Source organism: Notolabrus celidotus, chromosome 8, assembly GCF_009762535.1.
Source record: "Notolabrus celidotus isolate fNotCel1 chromosome 8, fNotCel1.pri, whole genome shotgun sequence".
Taxonomy (NCBI): Eukaryota; Metazoa; Chordata; class Actinopteri; order Labriformes; family Labridae; genus Notolabrus; species Notolabrus celidotus.
This window is the reverse complement of record NC_048279.1, coordinates 35,891,113-35,902,558: the sequence shown is the minus strand read 5'-3', so window position 1 is coordinate 35,902,558 and position 11,446 is coordinate 35,891,113.

Sequence of the window (11,446 nt, the reverse complement as noted above, 5' to 3'; positions counted from 1 at the left end):
CAGTGTTAGCTTGGTCTCTACCTGCAGCAGGTGTGCTTTATGAACCAGCTCTCCTCACCTCCATGCATCTGTCTCATCTTCATTGAGGATTTTTACCCCCCGGTGTGCGTTAGTGACAAAGACACAACCGGGGGACGTCTGTTTACTATTTGGCGTTTTTGCTGCTATTACCGTAAAAAGCTCCCGTCTACAGCTTGATTTAATCCAGTTTGGTGAAACATCAGACACCTTTAGTAAGTTTTGATCAACTCCTCGTCATCAAAGATGCAGATTCATTTCAGAGTGCCGTGAACTGACTGACTGTGCCTCTGTCGCTGCGAGGTGCATTCAGGGACCGTCGTAAAAGTGCAATACAGTCCTTTCATGGCATTTTTCTGTGAATCAAGCGAATCAAAATACAGTCACAGTGGTCACATCAAGAATGTTTTCTAAAAACAACTGTAATTTAGCGTATTTACTCGCCCCTGAGATGTTATTAGGGGAAAAAAGCAAAAAAATCGCAACTTTCACCGCAATTTTTTCAAAAAGCTGTCGCAAATTCAGACTTTTTGGGGACGCAACAATCACAAAAAAATCCCGCCAAATCCTGGAGGGACTGACTAAGTAGCGTATCAAACACGTTACATTTCCACAAGTGAATTGCATGCTGGGTGGACACATGTTTCTGCATATTGGAAGTATTCCCCCCCTTTGAAGAAATTAAAGCTTTGCAAGTGTTGCAAGTCGCCCCGGTATCATCTTTCAGCCAAACTCTGGAGAGGGCTTCTGCCTGGACGCCATGTTGGAAAAGTTCTAAACCAAAATACACTTCTCACGGTTCACGTCATCACGCATTTGCGACGTAAGAGGAATCTTTAGGCACGCAAACAAACGATTCCCAGGAATCAAATCACTTGGAACCGGTTCTCAAAAAGAAACAGTTTTCGGTTCCTATCCCTAGTCCCGGCTTGGACCAGCTCTTAGTTATGCTGCTATAGGCTTAGACTGACACACTGGGATCCTGTCTTTCCCTCTCTCTCCTCTCTCTGCCTGTCTCTCACTTTAACTCTTCCTGTCCCATTAAAGTTACTAACCATAGACCTTTCTGGAGTCCCTGAGCTCCCTTGTCTCATAGGTTCCTCTGGATCTCTGCTGCTGTAGACTAGCATGTTCTCCTTGGGCATGGGTTCTTTCCGGGTGCTCCAGCCTTCTCCTGCAGTCCAAGAAACATGCTTAGGAGGTTAATTGGTCACTCTAAAGCTGGTCTATCTTTCCATGTTCTACCTGTGATAGGTTGGCAACCTGTCCAGGGTGTGTCCTTCCTTCCGCTTGAAGTCGGCTGAGATAGGCTCCAGCCCCTGCGACCCCAGAACAGGATTGCAGGGGTCTTTCTCTCTCTCCTCTTTCTCTGCCAGTCTTCCTGTCCCATTAACTTTACTAACCATAGACCTTTCTGGAGTCCCTGAGCTCCCTTGTCTCGTAGGTTCCTCTGGATCTCTGCTGCTGTAGACTAGCATGTTCTCCTTGGGCATGGGTTCTTTCCGGGTGCTCCAGCCTTCTCCTGCATTCCAAGAAACATGCTTAGCAGGTTAATCGGTCACTCTAAAGCTGGTCTATCTTTCCATGTTCTACCTGTGATAGGTTGGCAACCTGTCCAGGGTGTTCCCTGCCTTCCGCTCGAAGTCGGCTGAGATAGGCTCCAGCCCCTGCAATCCAAGAACAGGATTGTAGGGGTCTTTCCCTCTCTCCTCTTTCTCTGCCAGTCTTCCTGTCCCATTAACTTTACTAACCATAGACCTTTCTGGAGTCCCTGAGCTCCCTTGTCTCGTAGGTTCCTCTGGATCTCTGCTGCTGTGGACGTGCCAGACTCCAGCTGCTACAACTACTACTATCCGTCTCCCCACTATCATCTCTCTCTCTCTATCCCTCTCTCCAACACGGTCTCAGCAGATGTGTGTCTAACATGAGTCTGGTCCTGCTGGAGGTTTCTGCCTGTTAAAGGAAGTTTGTCCTTGCCACTGTAACTTGCTAAATGCTGCAAAGTGCTCTGCTCATGGTGGATTAAGATGAGATCAGACTGAGTCCTGTCTGGAAGATGGGACTGGATCTGATCCGGTCTTGATGTTGGGTCTTTGTTAATAATAGAACATAGAGGATGGTCTGGATCTTTATGGAGTGTGGTACAGACACTTTAAGAAGCTGTCTTGTATTCTCTTCACTTAAAAACAAACTTGTGTTTTTTTCTATTTGAAGCTCAGACTTTAAACCATCCAATTCCCCCTCTGGTCTGGACTCTGTTGTTCCTGTAAATACTGTTAGGAGAGAAACTTTTCCTACATTCAACCTTTCAGCACAAACAGCTCACACACAAACCACCGGAGTGGAAAAAAGTTAACTTTTATCTACCTCCTTTTTTTTTTTCTTTTCTTCTCATCAAAACGGATCCTTTCCAACCTCGCGGGCCGACATCGCAAAGTCGACACATTACCTGGCTTGCCAGCACACACACACACGCACACACACACACACGGGCCACACATACACACACACTCGCCACAGGAAAGGAAGCCCATTTTCTTTTACTACTGTCACTCCACATTAAGGATGCTCACCCTCAAACAACCTGCTGGAGGCCGCAGCAGCAACCTTGTTTTACATAAGCACCTCACACACACACAAATACGCACGCACACACACACACACACTCAAACAATAGGACTTCTGTTCTTGTGAGGACACACAGCGACACACATCACCACCCAGCCTTTATCTCTGTGCGCTATAAACAAACCTGCGCTCATCAGCCGCCTTCCAAAATCTAATTTTAACAGCGTACATGTTCCAAGAGTTGAATCCAGTAGTTTCATCCAAATCACAAAACTCAGGAGGAAAAGATCTGAACTGTGTGACCAAGCATTAAAGATGCTCCTAGCTCAACGAGGTGCTCTGTATAATTCAGGGCTGTGTTTAGTTTGGATTCTCTGCAGCGTTGTTTGGAGTCAGTCCCTCCAGGAAGTTGTGATTTCGTGATTGCAACTATCAACGCAAATTCAACCAATCAGAGCGATTTCTGCACGGCCTTGCAATTTCATACAATCACCTTAATCTCAGCCCCTGCACGTCATCGGTTTCATCATCAATTTCAGTTCCTTGGAACAAAAACGTAAGTCCTCACTTGATCGGCACTTTTCAAAACACGCACAGAGAACGGGTGAAGAGTGAGGACAGAAGGCAGGACAAGTGACCATGACAACGTTGTTATTTATAGATACTAGAGTTCTGATCTGAGGGGCTCAGTGTTAGCTTGGTCTCTACCTGCAGCAGGTGTGCTTTATGAACCAGCTCTCCTCACCTCCATGCATCTGTCTCATCTTCATTGAGGATTTTTACCCCCCGGTGTGTGTTAGTGACAAAGACACAACCGGGGGACGACTGTTTAATATTTGATGTTTGACGTTGTTGCTGCCATCACTGTAAAAAGCTGAAAAAGTGAAAATTTTCACCCTGACATGAAAAAGTGAAAATTTTGCCCCTGACATGAAAAAACATGAAAAAATGAACATTTTGACCATAACATGAAAAAGTGAAATTTTTGACCCTGACATTAAAAAACATGAAAAAGTGAAAATTTTGACAATAACATGAAATAACATGAAAAAGTGAAAATTTGCCCCTGACATGAAAAAGTGAAAATTTTGACAATAACATGAAAAAACATGAAAAAGTGAAAATTTTGACCATAACATGAAAAAACATGAAAAAGTGAAAATTTTGACCATAACATGAAAAAACATGAAAAAATGAATATTTTGACCATAACATGAAAAAGTGAAATTTTTGACCCTGACATTAAAAAACATGAAAAAGTGAAAATTTTGACAATAACATGAAATAACATGAAAAAGTGAAAATTTGCCCCTGACATGAAAAAGTGAAAATTTTGACAATAACATGAAAAAACATGAAAAAGTGAACATTTTGACAATAACATGAAAAAACATGAAAAAGTGAAAATTTTGACAATAACATCAAAAAACATGAAAAAGTGAAAATTTTGACCATAACATGAAAAAACATGAAAAAATGAACATTTCGACCATAACATGAAAACACATGAAAAAGTGAACATTTTGACAATAACATGAAAAAACATGAAAAAGTGAAAATTTTGACAATAACATCAAAAAACATGAAAAAGTGAAAATTTTGACCATAACATGAAAAAACATGAAAAAATGAACATTTCGACCATAACATGAAAAAATATGAAAAAGTGAAAATTTTGCCCCTGACATGAAAAAACATGAAAGAGAGAAAATTTTAGTCAGTGTTAGCTTGGTCTCTACCTGCAGCAGGTGTGCTTTATGAACCAGCTCTCCTCACCTCCATGCATCTGTCTCATCTTCATTGAGGATTTTTACCCCCCGGTGTGCGTTAGTGACAAAGACACAACCGGGGGACGTCTGTTTAATATTTGATGTTTGACGTTGTTGCCGTGGTTACCGTAAAAAGCTCACCGTCTACAGCTTGATTTAATCCAGTTTGGTGAAACATCAGACACATTTAGTAAGTTTGGATCAACTCCTCGTCTGTCCAGTGCGCCTGTCACTGCAGGTGCATTCAAGAACCGTTGTAAATGTGCAATACAGTCCTTTCATGGCATTTTTCTGTGAGTCAAGAGAATCAAAGTACGGTCACAGTGGTCACATCAAGAATGTTTTTTTTAAAAACAACTGTAATTTGGCGTAAAAAAAAAATGAAATCCTGGAGGGACTGTGAGTGCATTGAACACTACGATGTGTGCCTTACAGTATACTTCTAAAGGAGGGTTCCTCATGGGACGCCGGGTGACCTATAGAAGTTTAAGCCCATGCACCGATGCCACAGTCCTTGTTGCAGCAGATCAGCTCCAAGCCTTGCTGCACATCATCCCCCTCTCTCTACTCCTAAAACTTGACCTTGGATTTAAGCTTTTATTGGAGTCCTGCAGGATTCCATGTTTCCTGTAACTATGCTTTAAACAGATGCATATTTTGCATGCACTTTCCGTCACTCAGCAGCTCTGGAGGCTTTTTCCTCCTCTCCTTGTTTGGACAGATTTCTCCTTTTCCCCAGTTTTGCTTCAGAGCTAATCCTACGTGAAATTAATGAGGGATTATTGATGCAGCGTTGGAAACGAACACACGTATCCTGTCGTGTTTGTGGAGCGCCGCGATGTGATGCTTCTTGAACAGCGCATTACGAGGAGCAGTGTTATTTTGAAGACGGCACACAGTTTGGTTCTGCAGGTGATGCAGGAGGATGTTTGCTTTCATGTTTCCTCAGTCCTGGAGTTCTGTAAGCATGATGTTGATGTGTTGTTGGTGTTTGTGCTTGAGTACTTGATCACTTCAGAGAGGCTCCATCGGATCCGTGTGCGTTACACCGCCAATAGGGTTCAAGTCAATGTGTTAACTTCCACTGGATCCGCTCTGTTGTGTTCCGGCTGATCTCTGATCTGGCAAGTCGAAGTCCTCCGGATCAGATACACAAGACTTCTATCTTTCCCGGAGCAAGATGCATCAATCTCAACAGAGCAGATGGAGCGGGACAGGAAGTCAGGTTTCACCAAAACAAAAACATTTTGACTATGAAATGAAAAAACAAGAAAAGTGAAAATTTTGACTATGACATGAAAAAATATGAAAAAGTGAAAATTTTGACTTTGACATGAAAAACATGAAAAAGTGAAAATTTTGACTATGACATGAAAAAATATGAAAAAGTGAAAAATTGGCCTCTGACATGAAAAAACATGAAAAAGTGAAAATTTTGACTATGACATGAAAAAATATGAAAAAGTGAAAAATTGGCCTCTGACATGAAAAAACATGAAAAAGTGAAAATTTTGACTATGACATGAAAAAATATGAAAAAGTGAAAAATTGGCCTCTGACATGAAAAAACATGAAAAAGTGAAAATTTTGACTATGACATGAAAAAATATGAAAAAGTGAAAAATTGGCCTCTGACATGAAAAAACATGAAAAAGTGAAATTTTGACTTTGACATGAAAACATGAAAAAGTGAAAATTTTGACTTTGACATGAAAAAACATGAAAAAGTGAAAATTTTGACTATGAAATGAAAAAAAACATGAAAAAGTGAAAATTTTGACTGTGACATGAAAAAATATGAAAAACTGAAAATTTAGCCTCTGACATGAAAAAACATGAAAAAGTGAAAATTTTGACTTTGACATGAAAAAACATGAAAAAGTGAAAATTTCCCCCCCGACATGAAAAAACATGAAAAAGTGAAAATTTTGACTATGAAATGAAAAAACATGAAAAGGTGAAAATTTGGCCTCTGACATGAAAAAACATGAAAAAGTGAAAATTTTGACTCTGACATGAAAAAACATGAAAAAGTGAAAATTTTGACTTTGACATGAAAAAACATGAAAAAGTGAAAATTTTGACTTTGACATGAAAAAACATGAAAAAGTGAAAATTTTCACTTTGACACAAAAAAACATGAAAAAGTGAAAATTTGGCCTCTGACATGAAAACATGAAAAAGTGAAAATTTCTACTATGACATGAAAAAACATGAGTGCTACTTGGAGTTCAGATTTCTGCTGGTTTTTATTCACTTGGACAAATTATAACTTGAGATTAGACTCTGTCAACACTGAGAGTTTGTGCTTTTTATCAAAGGTGCAAATACTCAGAGGACTCAGGAAGATGCACTGATCGAAACGTTATTTGCACCTTCAATAAAATGCACAAACTGTCCTTGTGCTCCAGTGAGGTTTTCTTCTACTTCCTGGTGTCATTTGTCCTCACATGAGATGCACCAGATTGCTGAAGTATACTTCTCATGTCATCAGTGTCTGCAAGTTTTGTTTCTTCACACAGCTGCAGGTATGGATGCAAAACTTTGTACAAGTTAAATATGAATACGACTGAATGTGTCCCTCTCTCGTGTGTCAGGATTCCTGCATGCAACTGCGCTGAGAGCTTGAAATATCCTCCTTCTGTTTTGTTCTTTCTAGTCTACAGTTTCTGCTGGTTTGGGTGATAAATCGCTTAAAGGCAATCCTAAAAAGTATGTGTTGGAGCCTCAACAATAGCAGAGTACCATTGAAAGTTTGAGAGAAGTCATGTTCGTGCTCTCTTTTGTGTTAGAAATCAAACGCCCTGTGTTCATTGTGCTTCGCTGTTCAAACCTGAAAAGCGCCGCCTTGAGAACACTGCGGCTGAGAAAACACCCGAGCCAACTTTTCCTCTCTAGTAAAGATTAAAGAGCACCATCTCGAGGTGTGATCGCACCTTAAAGTCGTCTAATGTGACCTCGCTGTGAGGCGGCGCCGTCTCTCTGCGGCGCACTTTTCTGTGCAGCGTCTCCCGGCCGAGGGGATTAACAGCTGCTTTCAGTGAAGACCTCACAAACACTCGTCCCCGCTGACATTTCACAGGCAAGGTCTGTTCTCTTTGAAGGCGCTGGGCTGCGAGTCAAGAACATTTTAAAGCCCTGACACCAAGAATGCTTCAGTCTGTCCTCTCAGGCTCTCTGCTCGCTGCGGTTTGGATTAAAGTCCCCGTCACAGCGTTTTTAAGAAACCCACTCATGCTCGTAAGGAGCTTTAGTTTTCTTCTGGTGGAGATCTGTCGGCCTGATCGCTCTGGAAATAAGACAAAAAGAGTCCTGTGAGGAGTTTTATCTGGAAATTAAACACACTTAAATGACTTCTGCTGCCTTTAAATAAAGCAGACAAAGACACCGCTGAGGATTCTGACTTTGGTAACACTTTATATTAACTACACACTTTTAAGCATTAATTAAGCATTAATTAATACTTAACTCATCATCTGTAAAGCATTGTTCATACATTAATACTCATTTATATATCATGTACAAACACAGTTATAAATGTTTTATTATTCATGAATATGACTCTCTATAATGTGTTAACTAACTCTTTGTTCATGCTTTATAAATGATGGATTCACCAATTACAAATGAGCTATTATGGTCATTATAAACCAGTTATAAACACATTTACAGGTTATGATTCTAACATTTAGTAAGGGTTAGTGAACACCTTATTACATAGCAAATTATGATTAATTAAGGTAGTCACAAAGGACTTATAAGCTGCTTGTTCATTGTTTTGTGAGCTGATCTAAAGTGAGGACTTTTTATGCTTTACAAAGAATTCATTAATGAGATTTAAGACCAGCAGCACCTGAAAACACAGAATCCAAGTTATTGTTCAGTTTTGCAGCTGCATTTTAATTTGTGTTTACAAATGGTTTTATACAGCCAGCGTTTAAATGTTACTGTGTCTTTTTATATATTTGATATGTCATATTTTATTTGAGTTTTTCCACTGAGAGCACCTTAAGTTTGAGAGAGTTATTTTGATAAACGCGGTTTTATACAGAGGTTGTTTCCTTTTAATGAATACAAGTTTAAGTCCATGTGTTGTGTCTGTTTCCTTATTCTGTTGAATCAATATCTGTGACTTCTGTGTTTTAAGGTGCTGCTGGTCTTAAATCTCATTAATGAATTCTTTGTAAAGCATAAAAAGTCCTCACTTTAGATCAGCTCATAAAACCATGAACAAGCAGCTTATAAGTCCTTTGTGACTACCTTAATTAATCATAATTTGCTATGTAATAAGGTGTTCACTAACCCTTACTAAATGTTAGAATCATAACCTGTAAATGTGTTTATAACTGGTTTATAATGACCATAATAGCTCATTTGTAATTGGTGAATCCATCATTTATAAAGTATGAACAAAGAGTTAGTTAACACATTACAGAGAGTCATATTCATGAATAATAAAACATTTATAACTGTGTTTGTACATGATATATAAATGAGTATTAATGTATGAACAATGCTTTACAGATGATGAGTTAAGTATTAATTGATGCTTAATTAATGCTTAACTAATGCTTAAAAGTGTGTAGTTAATATAAAGTGTTACCCTGACTTTTCCTATGTGGCTATTTGAACGTCTGTAACAGCTGGGTAGGTGTCAGATGAGGAGCTTAGCAGCATCCTACCCAAACAGCCTCTGTTTACACATTTTACAGACAGATTTCAGATGGATGATACGCTCTGTGTGAGATTAGTTTTACCAGAAAAACACACACAGGGCAAAATTAGCAGAGAGACATGAGGTGCACGAATCCACACACACCAAATGTTCCCTACACCCGCTTATGTCAAGGTTTCTGTATCTACGTTGCACTCTTAAAAAAGAAGTGAGTTTGACAATAAGCAGGTGAAGCACAGAACCTCAACAAGACTGACTCATTGCAAAATAAGCAAATGCAAAGTTCTGGAAACTGCAGCTCCTTGAGTGTCCACTAGAGGCTGGCTGCAATAGCGAAGGAAATTGGAAATAGGTCTAATCAAGCGGCATCCTCCGGTCTCAAACGATGAAGCCCATGTGGAAGTGTTATAAACTGCAATTCATCGAGCTTCCACTAGAGGCTGGCTGCAGAAACACAGGAAACCACATACACACCAATTCAAAGAAGACGATCTTTGCAGCAGAAATAAACATGTTTACAGCCTGGTTCAAAAAACAGCTTCAGTCTACGTAGCTGATCTCTCTATCGGCACACACTGTACGGGGGGGGATTTTGTTCTAACGTGAAGGTTCAGAAGATATTAAGATTACAAGTTTTTGCCCAAATAAGGACATGACTGACGTGACTCCTGGTCAGGAACACATAGCTGTTGGCTAGGAGGCTCAAACTCCGCCCCTTTACGTCACACTCTGCCTGGTTGAGTTCCGCATTTCCAATATGGCTGCCGCCGTCTATTTGCTTCAAAACAGCGCTCAGGAACAGACGGGTGACATCACAGATACACAACAAATGTTCTCCTCAGACTCTTTCCAAACAGAGCAGGTCTAGACCGTACTCTATGTTCTATTATTAACAAAGACCCAACATCAAGACCGGATCAGATCTAGTCCCATCTTCCAGACAGGACTCAGTCTGATCTCATCTTAATCCACCATGAGCAGAGCACTTTGCAGCATTTAGCAAGTTACAGTGGCAAGGACAAACTTCCTTTAACAGGCAGAAACCTCCAGCAGGACCAGACTCATGTGAGACACACATCTGCTGAGACCGTGTTGGAGATAGGGATAGAGGAAGATGAAGAGAGAGAGAGATGACAGTGGGGAGACAGATAGTAGTAGTTGTAGCAGCTGGAGTCTGGCACGTCCACAGCAGCAGAGATCCAGAGGAACCTACGAGACAAGGGAGCTCAGGGACTCCAGAAAGGTCTAAGAAAAGAGAAAAGAGAGGGAGACCAGAAGAAAGAAAAAAAAGGAGAATAAATGGGGAAAGAATGACAGAAGAACAAAGAGAGAAAGAAAGAAGAAAAGAATGGCAGGAAAAATGAATGAAAGAAAAAAAGGAAGATAGAAGAAAAGAGAGAAGTGAAGAAAGACAGGAAGAAGGAAGGAATGAAAGGAAAATGAATAAAAGAGAGAAAGGAAGAAGGAAGGAAAGAAAGAAGGAATGAAAGGAAGAAGGGATGAAAGAGCGCAACAAGGAAAAGAAGGAACAAATGAAAGAATGAAAGTAAGAAGGAATAAAAAAGAATAAGGGGAAAGAAAGAAAGAAAGAAAGAAAAGAAAGTAAGGACGGAATAGTTAGTAACTTTAATGGGACAGGAAGAGTTAAAGTGAGAGACAGGCAGAGAGAGGAGAGAGAGGGAAAGACAGGATCCCAGTGTGTCAGTCTAAGCCTATAGCAGCATAACTAAGACCTGGTCCAAGCCTGATCCAGCTCTAACTATAAGCTTTATCAAAAAGGAAAGTTTGAAGCCTACTCTTAAAAGTAGAGAGGGTGTCTGCCTCCCGGACACTGACTGGTAGATGATTCCAAAGGAGAAGGGCCTGATAACTGAAGGCTCTACCTCCCATACTACTTTTAGAGACTTTAGGTACGATGAGCAGGCCTGCATGTTGGGAGCGAGTAATGGGGTCCTGAACCTGGACACCAAACACAAATAGTCCGTTGCATTAATAAAAGAAAGTTGTCTGACTGACATCTTGAAATGTCTCTTTTAATAATATTTACTGAACCTGACAGCCGCTCCGCTCTTCACTGACTTCACCTCCTCTCTGCTTTGCTCCACTTCTCTCCCCCCTTCAGTTGTCTTCTCACCTCCACGACTTCCTCTCTCTCTCCTCTTACCTCTGGCCCAAAGTATCACCAGGATGAAACAACACAGAAGAAAAGCCAGTCCTGTGGGTTGTGATGCGTTTGGTTCTGCATGTGTGTGTGTGTGTGTGTGTGTGTGTGTGTGTGTGTTCGAGCTGTCGTCAGATCTGCTTCCCCGCTGACACCGAGCCCGTGGGCGCAGAGAGTCTAACCTTGGACCTGACATCCGAATGGCGATCAAGTGACGGACCCGAGCGCTCCGAGACAAACTGTGGTCATGTCTGG